Below are 15,845 nucleotides of genomic sequence, written 5' to 3'. Positions count from 1 at the left end.
GACTATTTTTTGGTGCTAGACGTTCGTGTTCATCACCGGCGAAGCCTCGCCGAGATGACGATTGCTCCGCTGGTAATTTTAATCCAATTAATTATGTATAATGTTATAATAGACGGGAGCAATCGTCACCGTCGGCTTTGAAAGGTCGTCTTGAAACTTTCACATCAATTAATAGTGCTATTTTCAATATGTTTATGTATGTATAAATAGTTTGGATGTAAAATTACACCGCTTAATGCTCCCGCTTCGATGATGATGATGATTAATTAAAATGCAAGCGCGGCCAGCGCCGTCACTCTCTGAGACGTTTTAATTTATATTTAAATATATATTTATATATAATTGTATTTTTTAAATTGTATATACACACATCTATACACACACATATATACATATACACACAAAAACACAGTATGCGGTAATACAGGGAACATTAAGCTAGTCTCACATGTCTAGGATGTTTGATGTTTTTGAGAATTGCCAAAAAATTAATAAAATTTATCGAATTTGAAGAAATGATTTCGTTTTGGACGTTTTATCGTTTTTTTTTCTTTTTGTCGTTGGCGCACTTTTGCTATGGATGTACTTATTTTGTTGATTTTGAAGGATTGTAATTCTTGTTTTACTCTTTCTCTATTGTAAATTTAGTTAGTGTTTAGTTTTTTATTTTAATGTATATCATAATGATTATTGGTACGACGACGGAGTTTCCCTGTAAAAATTAATTAAAAAAAAGTTAAAATATCGTACAATACTTAATACCTCTTTATATAATACATATATATGCAGTGTTTGTATTTTGATTTTGTTTTGCGTTCGTTGAATTTATCGCCGTCTATTTTTTGATCGATATCGAATTTCACAGATTAGATTTCAAAAAAAAATAATTTTTGAAGAAAACAAACTAAAAATACAACACATATGAAGATTTTTTATATTTAACTGAAAAAGATTATTATTTATACATTTATATGCTTTTTGAGGATCAATAAAAATGGGAACAAGTTTGTTGTTGACTAAAAAACATTTATTTTTTTTTATTTATTATTTCTACACATGTTTTCATAATTTTGTTCTCATGGTCGGTGTTTTGAATTTAAATTCGTTTTTATTTATTTGAGTTAAAAATATCACGTCACAGTTTTGATTCGGTTTTCGCTTTTAGTACTATTTTTTTTTTTTTTGAGATTTATTTATTTTTTGTAGGCATTTAAAAAAAATCGTGTATAGTAATGTTTAATTTTTCAGTTTTCAGCTCAAATAGTTGGGATATCCGTACAATGATATATCCGATCTGAGTCTCATCTTGACTCATAATACCTGATTAGTATTATAAGTAGTTTTTCGAATTGAAGTCGATTGGTGGAGTAATTTTTTATGTTATTTTTTTTCTTCCGGTACGTATTTATAATAATCGCTTTGTAGAAATTACTTGCATACTGTTTTTTTCACTTAATTACATTTCATAATTTACTTTTACAGTCGACTAACGTTCATTTTGTACTTAGAGTGAAATTTATTTATTTTCCTTTTTTTTTAGTATTATTAAAAAATATCTTTATATAATTTAGGTACATATTTTATGGTTTTTCCATTGGATTTTTTTTAGTGCTCCTAAAGATTAAGATATTTTCTTGTTAAATTTGGTTATTCATAGTCAATTATTTAATTTATTAATTATTTTATTCAATCACTGCTAAATTGGATTAAATTGCATGCTTCCATCTACAAAAGCACAGTTTGTTAACAACCGAAAAAATTGTGAATTGTGATAAGATTCAGATCAGAAAAAAAACATGTGGGATACGTACACCCATCATATTCTAACTATTGTAATAAGAGTTTTTAGAAAAATGTTTTGTAATAAAAAAATAAATAAAAATAGATTTATTGATGTTTGAATAAAATAATTAATGAAAATGTAAAAAAATTGAATCATGTGATATATTGCATATATAATTAAAAATAAATATTATTAAAAAAAATTTAGATGTTATCATATTTGACCATCCCTGTCAACATTATCTTCATCTAATTGTCGCCGTGCACTTTGAACCATATTTTGCTCTCGGTGTGTTAACCGGGATGTGATACCAGACAAATCAGCATTTTAGCCCACTTGTAAATGTGCCAACGGGCTCTCAAGGCAGCTGATTATAAAAATAAATCTTTATTTTTTACGCTATCTACGCAATTTTGACCCATTGTACTTAAGCACACATAGTCTTCATCTAAGGTTTCAAAAAAATTCCGTATCTTATGCTAAGTACGTTGCAATCTGAAGATGTGTAAGTCATCAACAATCAAAATGAGATTAAGATTGATCCAATAAAGATTAAATAATTAGCTGCATTTTAATTAGGAATTACAATTTTGGACCCAAAGCCAATTTAAATCTTCAAATTGATTAGATAAGTTGTGTTATTGCTGTGTTTGATGCGTCATTTAATGTTGATTGCTTGAAACTTTTAAAAACCATCTGTATTTCTTGGAATAGATATTAAAAATTAAACAAGATTTTTTTTTATAAATTACGCAATTACGAACTAAACTAAATTTATGTATATATAAGTACCACATTTTCAATTTGTACTAATTTAGATCATTTTGAGATGACTTTGATTATATCAGCTGTGATTTTGTTAGGAATGTAATCGACCATCTAAAAATAATAATTAAAGGTCGGCGTTCGGACTATGCTTAATGCACAAAAAATGGTTCATTATTGTCAATATAGTAATTATTACTATTGCCAACCATGCATTTTTGATCTCTTGCTTTGTGCGGTAATGGAGAGGTCTATTGTTATTTGACGAGCACCAAGCCAACGCCTGAGTCTGCTTATAATTTATTAAGATGGTTGACGGACTATTTATCAAAAGAGAATTGCTCACGAGTGTCATATGTGGTTTTTTGTTTGCGGCATCTTTGTGAGCAATACTAGTATGAATAATACTCGTGTGGGTAATCCTCTTGTGAGGAATAATCATAGAAGCGTGTCACCTAATGCTAAGTTCGACATATTAGATTAATTTGCTATCAAAATTTGAATGAAGGTGACTAATAATCTAAGATGGCGTATTTAACTTCAGATGACACACACACATCATAATGGTTCTATGATTATTCTTGACAAGAGGAGTATTATTGATAGTATTGTTCACACGGAGATCCCGCACACACGACGCAAATTTGAATGAAGGTGACTTTAATAATCTGAAATAGTGTATTTAACCTTAGATGACACACACATCTTAATGGTTATATGATTATTTCTCACAAGAGGAATAATAATATAATCATTAATATTTAACTACCATTTTTATTTAACATTAGACACACATCTTAATGGTTCTATGAGTATTCCTCACAAGAGGATTACCCACACGAGTATTATTGATACTAGTATTGCTCACACGAAGATCCCGCACACAGGCAACGCTCGTTTGGGCAATAATCTTGTGAGGAATAATCTTAGGACCACTTAGATGTCTGTCATGTGACGTTAAATACGCCATATTATATTACTCAAGTCACCATCATCTAAATTTGTATCCATTATTTTGGTTAGAAATGTGATTCTGAAATTATTTCCAAATCAAATACGAAAATCTGAAAATGGATCATTTAATTCGAAATTAAATACGTGCTATTGAAATCAATCTCAAAATATAATATATTCCATCTAAATTTCAATTCCGCTATTTTTGTCAGCAATAAAAATATTTGACTATTTATAGAAGTTTATATATGTATTTATGTACCATCTAAATATAAATTCGTTTCACATTTAAAGTATGATCTTGTTTTTGTCAACGCTGCAAGTGAAGTATATCTATACCATCTAAATATAAATTTGCTGTAATTTGATACACGTCGCATGTTTTAAGTATTCTGTTTTTTTTTTTTATTATTATTTTGACATTAAATATGTACAATTTTTATCGCAATCTCCACGCTTAATGATGAATCATTTAATTGGCCAAACTGCGTATTACGACACTGAATATAATAATGCCTGTTTATACTTGATGACCTAAAACGAAATTATCACAAAACTCTCACTTTCACGTCAAAACTATGCGTTTACATAAATCAAAGTCTCGTTACGAATTACTTTCGTTTTTTTATTCTTTGACGTAGGTCTCTCTGTTTCATTTTATTAACATTAGGCGGCGTTTACACTGGTGAATCAATATCATTTCGAAGACATTTCCATTCGAAGCGACGCACAAACGTACATATGTATGTAAATAGGTCATTACGTACGTTAGTTTTACTTTCGAAAAATCGCTCTATTTATTTCGCAGTCGTAGGCACAGGTCGACCGTTACCGAACCTTATAAAGGCGAACCTTATAAAGGGCAAACGTTGAATTGGTGTCTTGGCCGACTTCAGTGGAGCGAAACTATAGGCGCGACGCGACGCGATATGACCGATTTAATCCAAGTGAGGGTGCGAACTAACAGCTAAACGTCTAGGGGCGAAATCACACAGCGGTGAATGTGGCACGTGGGGCTTTTTTTTTAGATAGTTTTAAGCATATAGAAAAAAATCTGACGTTCATGGCACGCATGCATGGTACACGGCGGAACGCGTCGTCTCAAAACGATATTTTCGACCTACATATGTTGTTGAAATTGTATGGTAGTATTTATACTTGCTTGACAGTGATCTATACCAATGCGCGCTTTATGTGTTCATGCGTTGTTGTTTATTTTGTACTTGGTTTATTGGAGCAGTGATGTGCGGTTGTTCTTGTGCGATATTCATGAACAACCGTCTCGTTCTCCGACGTAAGGGTCTCTTAGACTGTATTCATTGGGAGTGGGGGGGCTCACGTTGAGGGCTTTAAGGGTCAAATTCCTTGACCTTTAAAGCGGGCTTAGATCTATACCAAAACGAACCGGACAGTAAAGGTGCAGGCACCCCGAATCGTACGGCACGGCATGTCAAGGTGGACTCCAGCTGTGAATGAACGTGTCTTACGTCATTGTTAATTAGTGCGACCACATTTTTTCAAAGTAGGGACTGCAATACAGATATATGCATATATACATATATACCCAGTGGTGTAGTGCTAAATAAAAAAGAACCAAGTCGGTGTTTTTTTTATGATCCCCCCCCCCGCTTTTTTTCTCACTAAAAAAAAGTTGTAAACCACCCTCTTCAACATCTTTGATTTTGCAAAACCTATGTTTGTGTGTTAACAGTAACATTTGCTTTTAGCAATGCTAAAACCATGTACATACATATGTATACATACGCATGTCAAAAAACTACCAAATTTTAACATGTGAATTTAAAGATGACTATTCATTTAAGCTGAGTTCCCTCATTTTATCTATCCTCAAGTGCGAAATGTCAATAGTTGAAAGCATGTTTTCTTTCGAAGTTTTGGGTGGTTTTAGATAAAAAATCCAATAAAGTTCATTAAACGTCTTTTAAGTTTTGAATGTGCTCAGATTACTATTCGATTGTGGTCATCGAGTGTTAGGGCGGTTTCAGACTAGCGTTTTTTTCTGCGCGTATACGGTCATTTCGGCATACGCGCTTACACGCGCGCTACTTTTCGCGCTTCAAAAAACCGGACGCGCGTACACGAGCTTATTCCGGCGTTTTCGCTCGAACCGGTAGTGGTGATTTAGTATCAACATGGATAATACGAGCTAATAAGCGCGTCTACGCTCGTACGAGTTGCGCGTATGGAAAACGACGCGCCTATACGCGCCTACATGCACTTCAAAAAACGAGATTATACGCGCGTAAAAAACGCTAGTCTGAAACCGCCCTTAGAACAAGAGTCTGCTCACAATATATGAAATACAAAATTTTACTCGAAAAACAATGTTTATATCAAAGTGCCAGGGCGGCGACCTGGCTCAAAAATAAGTACCAGGTCGGAGACCTGACCCGACTACACCACTGGGTATACCGTCTTACGAGGTAAACCGGAAAAATTTCGCCATCGGTAAATACCGAATACCGATTTATCGCAAATTAAGGAAATATACACACATTTATTCGTATAATATTACATTTAATATCGATGCCAATTTACCGGTTTATGAAATTTGACGGCAAATTGCAATCCATATGTACATATGACCCGACACTGGGGCACTCATGCATCTGTTATTTGCACGTTTATGTGTACGCCTGCACATGCGTGTGTACCTTAACATAACATACATAACGTAACTTACGACGTGACGTCACACTTCAATCGTTTCCGCGTTCGGTCAAAAACCGAATCGCGTGTTTGTCGATTTTTGTTTGAACTTTCTAAATTTCCCATATCGACCGTCTGTCGCTGTCGTTTGTGGCATCAGCTGTGTCCCTTTGTTGACCGTTGACCGCCATATTTGATTTGTATTTTTTTTTCTCCAATTTTTTAAATCAATTCAACGTGGAGGATGTGCGCATTTGCCGTGCCAAGTGTCGGGCCTGCGTTACGATGTTAATTGGTTTCAATTACGCGGAACCGAAACAGGAACTGAATGAAACTTTGTAACTGTTTTTCCGCAGTCGCGTCGCATACCAACAATGACTTTTGTGTGACGTGTGATGCATTCGTGTCGTGCCCGTCATAACTGGTTGAATTTTCATTGTGACGGAATTGCAAACACGGCGACAAATGCACAATGGTCATTGAAATGGCGACGGATTTTAAGATCGTGCACATACTGGAGCGATGCTGCACGCCCGATCGCTAATGCGTGCACGGCGGGGTGACGCAATATGAAAAAAGCCTTATTATTTTCATTTTTACTTACATACGGGTCTGGTTCACTGCATTGAAAGTCGAAAGATCGAAAAGCAAATATCTGAAAGCAAAGACCGAAAATCGAAAAGAATGTATGCATGATAAACGGTACTATGTATTTATTTATTTATTTTATTTTATTGTTACAAATCAATATACACTCGCCATTACAGATTTGCTCCAATGCGACGGGTGTACGTTAACGAAATACAGAATACGTAAACAATCAGAAATACAGTAATACATAAATATACAATCAGAATATATAGCATATAACAATTAATCAGAAATAATAATCATAGAGACATCTATGGATTATTTTTAGATTTTTTTTGTATACAATTTTTATACATATAATAAATACGAAATTATAGAGATGTCTTTAGAGATATCTATAGATTTCAGATTGCTGTGTATAATTATTACAAATTATACAACAGAATTAGATCTAATACCAATTTTCAGGAACCGTTTCAGCAATGATCAGATAAAATTGGCAAACTCTGATAGAGAAACGATCGATTTGGAGTCACAAAACCCCCAAATCTAACCCGCAGTGGCGAAGACTCGAACCTTTGACCTCAGTGATGCTAAATATATAAGCTACCACTAAGCCAAACTGCTGGCTATGTATGTATGAAATATATATATATATATATATATATATATATATATATATATATATATATATATATATATATATATATATAATATATATCAGTGGCGTGCGGTGAAATTCTCTCTTTTTGTCGTACAGCCTTACTTAATTTGCACGGGCAGGATACAGCCTGCTCCTCTTGTATCCTGCTCGCGCATATTAAGTAAAGCTGTAGGACAAAAAGAGAGAGAATTTCCCCGCACGCCACTGATATATATACTACCCGCTCTTCATATGTATGCATGGTAAACGAATAAGAATAAAAATTTAGATTTTTCGACGCGGTGACGGCAACCGAATTTTAACAAAGCATCATAGAGACGGTTCGGTGATTATTGGTCACAAAGCGCTCGCCCAAAAGTCACTAAAATCTCTATAACGGAACATCTTACTATCGATAACTACCATACTAACGAGAACTCGAGTGCCACATATTTCGTATTCGCGTTTTTCGTGGCAAAAATTGTCTTTTGGGAGATCGTGATGTGCCTAATAATCCAATTACTCTTAGATACATCTATTGATAAATTGTATCTAAGGGTAAAATATCACTGAAAACACTCCAGAGGTGAATTTTGCAAAGGATCGCGACGGTATAGATTAGGCGTGCTAGCGAGTTTTTTGACTATCTAATAAAACCACGAGCCGCGTACAAATCTGTACATACATATGTCTGCATCTTTAGAGCGTACACAGTTGAGCGACGATGCTCGTTTGCTTCAACTCTGAAATAGTGTTATTTTGGAATTTCTCCCTTTTTGGGTAGTTATGTATGTTATTACGGACAGTTTCAATGCGGTTTGTTACATTTGTCGGTTTAATAATCAATATTTGGCGCCTACGCAAGCAATTAACCGCATTGATTTGATAAATTGAGTATGCAGTGTGGCGAAGCGCCAGTATGTTCGTGACAAGTGAAATATTTTCTAATTTGGAGATTTGTGCATTATATAATTTTATTTTTAAATATTTTATATGGATATATATGGACTATATTGCTTGGTACATTATATATGGTCACATTCATTTCTAATGTGGCGTAAACGTAACATCATTAGCCGACAAAATCTGTTCACACTATACAGCAGTACATGTCACTGTAACGTATCAGGCAAAACCGGCATAGTAACGAAAATGCGCATGCGCATATATTAATGTTTTTGGAAACGTCATATTGTGACGTTTGCGTAGCATTGTCAGTATCGACTCGACAATGCTACGCAAACGATATTGCGCCGTATCGTCGCGTTCTGTAATGTATATGTAAGCCGATTTTGCTTTGCACTCGGCCAAAACTTGTCTGAATGTGCCGACAGTTGCGTTGCTGTATAGTATTAATAGTATCTGTCGGTTACGCGAGCTGCTGGATAGCATGAATTGACTTTTATATATGTTTACACATGTAGATATAATATCTTCCTCGACATCTACGCAATTCTTAGTGTGGTCATAATGTCTAAATTATACCACACCTATTACACGCTACATAAATATATCGACACAAATTGAGAAAGTTTCACCGTCTAAAGATTGGCTACGATCCACTACCCCCTCCCTCAACAACGTGTTTGTTTAACCCCTTTTCTCTATTGATATGTATATGTGACGTCATCATTGCGCGCTCATTATGCGTGCTCTGACGTCAGTAAAATGGGGGCGTCACATTTTTATAGCAAATTTTAAGTTGCTGAAAATGCTAAGTTGCGGGCATCTTTGTCTCAACCTTTTACATATTTGTATGTCAATCACTGAAGGTCAACGCTGCAACTACCAGTTGCTCCAGAGTTGACGCAAAAAGGTTATCGTTCCGTTTGAGTGCCACTATCTTCCGCGATAAGCATTCGATTTCATCAATTTTGCAATTTTTCGTTGTTTTTATTATGTACATACGTATATGGGTTATTAATCGTGTGTTGATTTGCGTGCGTCACCGCCAGACTGCGCGTACTGTCAATTGCGCCATTTTGTTTGTAATGACAGGGTGCATACGCGTAATGGAGGATTAATTTTTCACGCGTGTGCTGGAAGTGTTTCAATAATAGAATTTATTTTCGTATGCGTGGTCTATTTATAATTTGTGCGCTCTAGAGAAAAATTGATTGATTGTAATTATGGCCTGCGAGAGTCTATGCTAATATGTTATGTATTTTTATTTCGACTCACGTGTACGCGTTAATGAATGGGTTTTGTAAATGCGTCGATGATAATCTTGTTTGTTCATTATTGAGACCCAATCTAGTTATACATTTTAAAATTGGTTTGAAGTGTTACACTTAGTATACATATACATACATACAGTACCCTGACATATTACTTGGTACTCTTGCCATATTCGTAAACTTTCACATTTTTTTTCTATTTGAGAACATCCTCGTCAACTGAATGCTTTTTTTGTATGCACCCATTAGTCCTTAATTTATTTCGTTACTTCTGGTGACCATACAAAAAAAATCAGACCCTTTTTTTCATTATGCAAGAAATGCATCAACTGTATCATCAAAACAGTGTTCGAGCGTCGGCTGAAGAAAACACATCTACATTGTTTTAACGCGAAATCAATTGCCGATTTTAGTGCTCGCGCAAACGTGCATTGTCGATATGTCCAGATATGTCGACTCCACGGTCACAATTTTTTTTTTTAATTTTGTTAGTGGTTGTTTTCCTATCCTCCCGAACCTCAGCTACAATTTGACGATAAATTCTGGGGGTTGTTTTTCTTTTGCGGCCACATTTTTTGACCCTTCTTGATTCAAGAGGTGCCATAAATGCAACTTTCTTCGCTTTTCGCCTCACAGAATTGACGAATACTCCAATTATTTGAGAAATTTCTCGTTTGGATAGCTTCCCAGAATCCAAAAGTCCCTTAATGGCCGCTTTTTTATCATCTGAGATATCTGAACCACCCATTTTTTCTTGAAAATCGATTTTTTTATTTAATAAACACAGAATGAGAAATATTATTTGATAAAATAAATTTAACTCACTAGAAATATTCAAAGACAACACTGAGTGATATAAAATCACTAAAATCGGCAATTGATTTCGCGTTAAAACAATGTAGATGTGTTTTCTTCAGCCGACGCTCGAACACTGTTTTGATGATACAGTTGATGCATTTCTTGCATAATGAAAAAAAGGGTCTGATTTTTTTTGTATGGTCACCAGAAGTAACGAAATAAATTAAGGACTAATGGGTGCATACAAAAAAAAGCATTCAGTTGACGAGGGTGTTCTCAAATAGAAAAAAAATGTGAAAGTTTACGAATATGGCAAGAGTACCAAGTAATATGTCAGGGTACTGTATGTATACCAGTGGCGGCTCGTCCATATGGGCTGCGGAGCTGCAGTCCTCCCAGTATAGTACAAATTCATGTTATTTTTTTCGTCCACATGGGCTGTGGGCTGCAGACCTCCCAGTATAGTACATATGCATGCTATTTTTGTTTTCATTCGACCACCAGTTTGGTTAACGAGCTACTACAGCCTGATTAATCTCTGCAGCCTCCCCGCTATGAATTCTCACGAGCCGCACTGATGTATACTATATGTAACCGGTTCGGTGATTACTGGTCACAAAGTCACTAAAATCTTTATGACGGAACATCTGGCAACCGAAAAGTCCATCATACTAACGATAACTATTATATTGACGAGAACTTGAGGGCCAAATATTACGTATTCGCGATTTTAATGGCAAAATTTGTCTTTGTGACCACCGCAATGTGACTAATAATCCAATTACCGTGTAACCAGTGGCGTTGACTAGTGGTTAGAATATTATGCTTTCGAGCAGATTGATTACGGGTTCAAGTCCTACTAGAGTCCCGCTGCTGGCTAGACCTTGGTTTATGACTCCAGGTTGATCATTTCTTATCCGAGTTTGCCAATTTTTTTGATTTTAATTCGAATGGTTCCTGTAAAATTGGCATTTGCTTTCCTATCTCTCTTGTTAATCTCTTAAGTTACATAGACAGCGTCTTGAGGTTCGCCAATTTAATTATAAAATGCTGCAAAAATTTCTCCATAAATGTCACTGTGGATGTTTGTATGAATTTGCATTGTATAAAATGCTTATGTATATTGATTGCATTGCATCTGTATAAGTGCACTCGTCGCTTTGGAGCGATCTGTAAAGGCGAGTGTTCATGTCATATGAAATAAAATAAATATACACTCAGGTCTCTTTTTATGCGATAAATGCGTTCCAGGGGATATTAAAAATACGTAGAAAAAATAGGGATGCCTTCCATAATTTTGAAGAAAAAGTAAGGATGCGTTCCAAAGTGCTAGACAATAAAGTTTGGAAATATCGGGTCAGGAACGCCCAATCTCGTTTGGTCTGGGCCGTGTGGTACTCGCTGTGGCTTGAGCTTGCACAAAACAAGGCCGGTTGGGCTTATATATCTTCAACCTTCTTCAACACTGACACGTGATAATGTTATTTTGTAACAAAACGCGGGCAACATCGAATTTCAAACGTATCGTATGTAAACAACGGTGCGTCGTTATGGTAATAATGTCTGAAATTATCGTTACGTTTTTTTTAAGAATTTGCATAAAATAAAGATCGCATAAAAAGAGACCTGAGTGTATTTACATTTTTTCTTCGATGCGTCACTTATGGTCAACCATATCAATGTATGCATTGTGACAATAATGGACAATGTAAGCCAATTTTGTACGGATAAGTCAACAATCGAATCACATATTGAATCAACAAATTTCACCACATTTTACCCAAAGGTAAAGTTGGTTACGAAGTTTATAGATGTTTCTAAACTAAGTGTATAGGCAATGCTAATTACACGCAGGTCTTTGCTAAGACCAGTTTATAAATGTTTCAAAACTATGCGTATACACGAGGAATTGAAGTACCAGTTGTCTATACAGAAGTATTGAACCTTTTTAGTATTACACAATCAAAGAAAGTGGGTGTCGATGATTCAAATAAACAGACTATGGATGTCTCTATTGAAGGCTTTACGTCTACATACAATAGATAATTGGTATTTGACCTGCGCGAAAACATTCAATACTCGGAATCTGGATCAATAGGGGTGGATTGAGTGCAATTTTGATTCGAAACAATTCTGTCCCCTTTATAAAATGCTGTAAGCTGGGACTTGAGATGTTTTTCCACAGCTTGAGGAGTGAATCGATAAGCAGAACGTCGAATGTCGATAGATGTGCTAAAAAGTTGGGTCACTTTGCTTTAGTACAGTTTATATTTAGCATATTTGGCGTCTAAACCAGGACACTGAACCTGAATCGAATTTGAACTTTGTACACGACATACGCCATTGTAGATTCGGACTAGAGATTTACGGCGAGAATGAAGAATCAAGAGGTTAATAATGGCAATGACCCGTCCGGGTCACACCCATAACTAATTGACATTTCAGCGTGCATTCACTACATTAGACGAACCTTACGACTTCTTAAGATTCTAAAAAGCAAAGAAATCAGAAATATTTTTGGTAATGAAGCGTATTTTACTTCAAAATATGTCGATTCATCAAAACAACTTGATTATTGTTTGCATTTTAGTAGAAGTGTCTTCTCCAATAGCATTCTTGCCACCTAATGAAGTGGGTAGAAATGACAGGAGGCAGAATACAGATGATTGTCCGTCTCGCCAATAGTTACAATACTTGAAACCATGAAAAGTTGCTTATCATTGAAAAGTCAAAAACTGAACCCAAGACTTTTCAATGATAAGCAAAATGCTTAGTATGTTTGTTGGTTAGGACTACTTCTCAACGTCTAATTATGAAACCGGCATCTGATTATACAGTTAAGCCCTAAGGCGGCTAAAATCAGTGGGTCAAAATGAAAATGGGTACTTTAGAAGAAAATGCTTTGTATTATGTAAGAGATTATATGTTTTCGACTTTTATATAACAATTTGACACTTGAAAGTAGACATGCATGCGACTTGGTGACGCAATTCAAGCTCTGAAATTAATATGCAGTAGGTATTACACGTTAAAACTTATCTACAGTGTATTTCCTGTGCAAGCAACTTCTACTATCTCATTACAACTTTGAACCGCAACCGGGTCGATACGTGTTAATCTGTCTAAAGACACATATACATACATGATCAAATAGTAATCCCACTCTGGTTTACCCAATATTGTCTAGGTTGATTGTTGTTGGTTATATTGACTATTGTTGATTGTTGAAGCACTTGTTAAATGGTTTGACACGAGTTTGTTCGTGTATGGCTTCATTTACGACTGAAAGACTTTTTCGTTATCTTAGTTCGACGTACTTTGCCTTGTCATCGAAAGGCGTGGGTTTTTTTTACTGAAATATCTAAAAAAGGTCTTTAATATCCTGTGGATAGGCCGTAAAATGAAAGAAGAGGCATTGATCTGAGGGCATGACAAGTAGAAAGTAGCGTAATGAAAAATTTGTATGGAATTGTGCCAACAACTAAGACAGATAAAATGCGTAAGCTTTGACAGGAAACAGTCCAGCTGATTTTATAGTAATATTCAAGTGGTATCAACTTAAATTGCTGTCGACATGATTAGCTCAAATAAGTACAGCGCGAATTGAATACGTAATATGATACGTGCTAATTATGTACACTGAGAATCAAATTGTGAAGCCTACAGTTCATAAAACGTTTTCTTCTAAATAATTTCAATAATGCATTTTCATCACTGACAGTTCTTGTTATTGTTAATTTAGATGTGAGATATATATAATTATGTATTCACAATTCCAATGAGGCCATTACTTCCGACCAGGGGCTGCTATTCCTAAGGAGCGCTAATGCTGTGAACTCCCCTGTCATAATTAACACATTTATATCAATATACTATCACTTAAATAAAAGTAAATCATTAAAATGAGTGGGTATTTTCAAAAAGTTGTGCAAATTCTACACTCTTGGTATGATAATAGTACAGGTAGTCCTCGACTTACGACGGTTCGCACTTACGACCGAAAAAAAATAATATATTTTTTATTAATTAATTATTTTTCAAAAATTGATTGATAAATCTCAAGCGGATGTGAGTTATGAAAACGGGGAATTCTCTTTCGGAAGAAATGAAACATCGCAGTAGTTTTAAAAATTAAGTTATGACTCATTCCTTTGGGATTCGTCACCAGTCGCAAACTCAAACGGTCGTTACCGTTTGTTACATAACTGTTTGTTACATAATTGTTTTAGGATTTTTATTTTCTCAATTTCGTGTTGATTAGTGCTCAAATTTTTATTTATAAGAACATTTATAATGTGTGATAAAGAAACGGGATAATGACTGATAAAGAAACTCTTGTTAAAAAAAAGAGAAAGGTGATAGAAATGAAACTTTAAGTGATAAAACAATATGATAGTGGTAAAAAAGTGATGGACTTGGTAAATAATTTGAAATTGTCACATTCAACGGTCTCCACTATTTTAAAAGATAAAGAAAAAAATCGTAATGCCGTTAAAGGGTCCTTGTCAATTAAATCTAAAATAATAAATAAAAAAAGACTCGGACCCATTCAACAAATGGAAAAATTACTAGTGATTTGGATCGATGACAAGATTGAAAAGAGAAATCCATTGCGTCTCTTAAAGCTCATTATTTAAAAATTACATTTGCGCAAGGCATTGAAGCAATAGAAGAATGAAAAACTTTTCAAGAATTTTGGAAAAATTATAATATCCTTCATGCTATAAGAAATATAGATAAGGGGTGGACCCTTTAACGGCTTAATACGTTACTTCAGCATGTATGTACGGAATATGGAAAAAACTCACCAATCGATTTGAACCCGTTTCTCTTTCCATATACGAAAAAGAAAAAAATGTCGAGGATATTACTAACCTAATCGTACAATTTAGTGAACGTCTATAATTTGACGTAGATAAAGAAAGCATCAACGTCAAACAAAATTTGACACATTTTTCAAAAAAACTCATACGACTGTATTTCAAACTGAAGATGAAGAAATGGATTGTACTTATGTGATAAGTGATGAGGATGTATAATTTATAATTAATAAGTACGGATGATGTAGATGTTTAATTTTTTTTAAATTTAAATATGAATTCATTTGAATTACTGTATTAATAAAAGTAAGTAAAATCACCAAAAAAAAATATAAATATATTCCTCTACTTACGACGGATTCAACTTACGACCGAGGTTCAGGAACGTATCTCCGTCGTAAGTCGAGGAATACCTGTATATGGTATGACAATAGTACATACAATTGTTCTCACCGAGCCTGGTGCGTCAACGATCTATTTCGAGTGTGCGTTTTGTTTTGTGTTCCTATTGAAAAGTTTTCTATACAATATGTCATATAAAAACCAGTGAGTGTGTAAAAGAACACTTGAGTGTTCTCGACATGTGAAACAGATATATTTTCAAACAAAAAAACTATCGTAAAAAGTATTAATATCGTATCCGT

General features: G+C 34.6%; 1 protein-coding gene across 2 annotated transcripts in view; it reads left to right on the top strand.

Annotated features, from left to right (window-relative positions):
* The window catches only part of MCTS1 (malignant T-cell-amplified sequence 1 homolog), a 34,661-nt gene that overhangs the window by 9,834 nt on the left and 8,982 nt on the right, over positions 1-15,845 (top strand). The window lies entirely within an intron of this gene.

Source organism: Arctopsyche grandis, chromosome 12 (assembly GCF_051622035.1).
Source record: "Arctopsyche grandis isolate Sample6627 chromosome 12, ASM5162203v2, whole genome shotgun sequence".
Lineage (NCBI taxonomy): Eukaryota > Metazoa > Arthropoda > Insecta > Trichoptera > Hydropsychidae > Arctopsyche > Arctopsyche grandis.
Note: the sequence above shows the minus strand (reverse complement) of the source record. Positions and strands in the feature narration are given on the sequence as shown.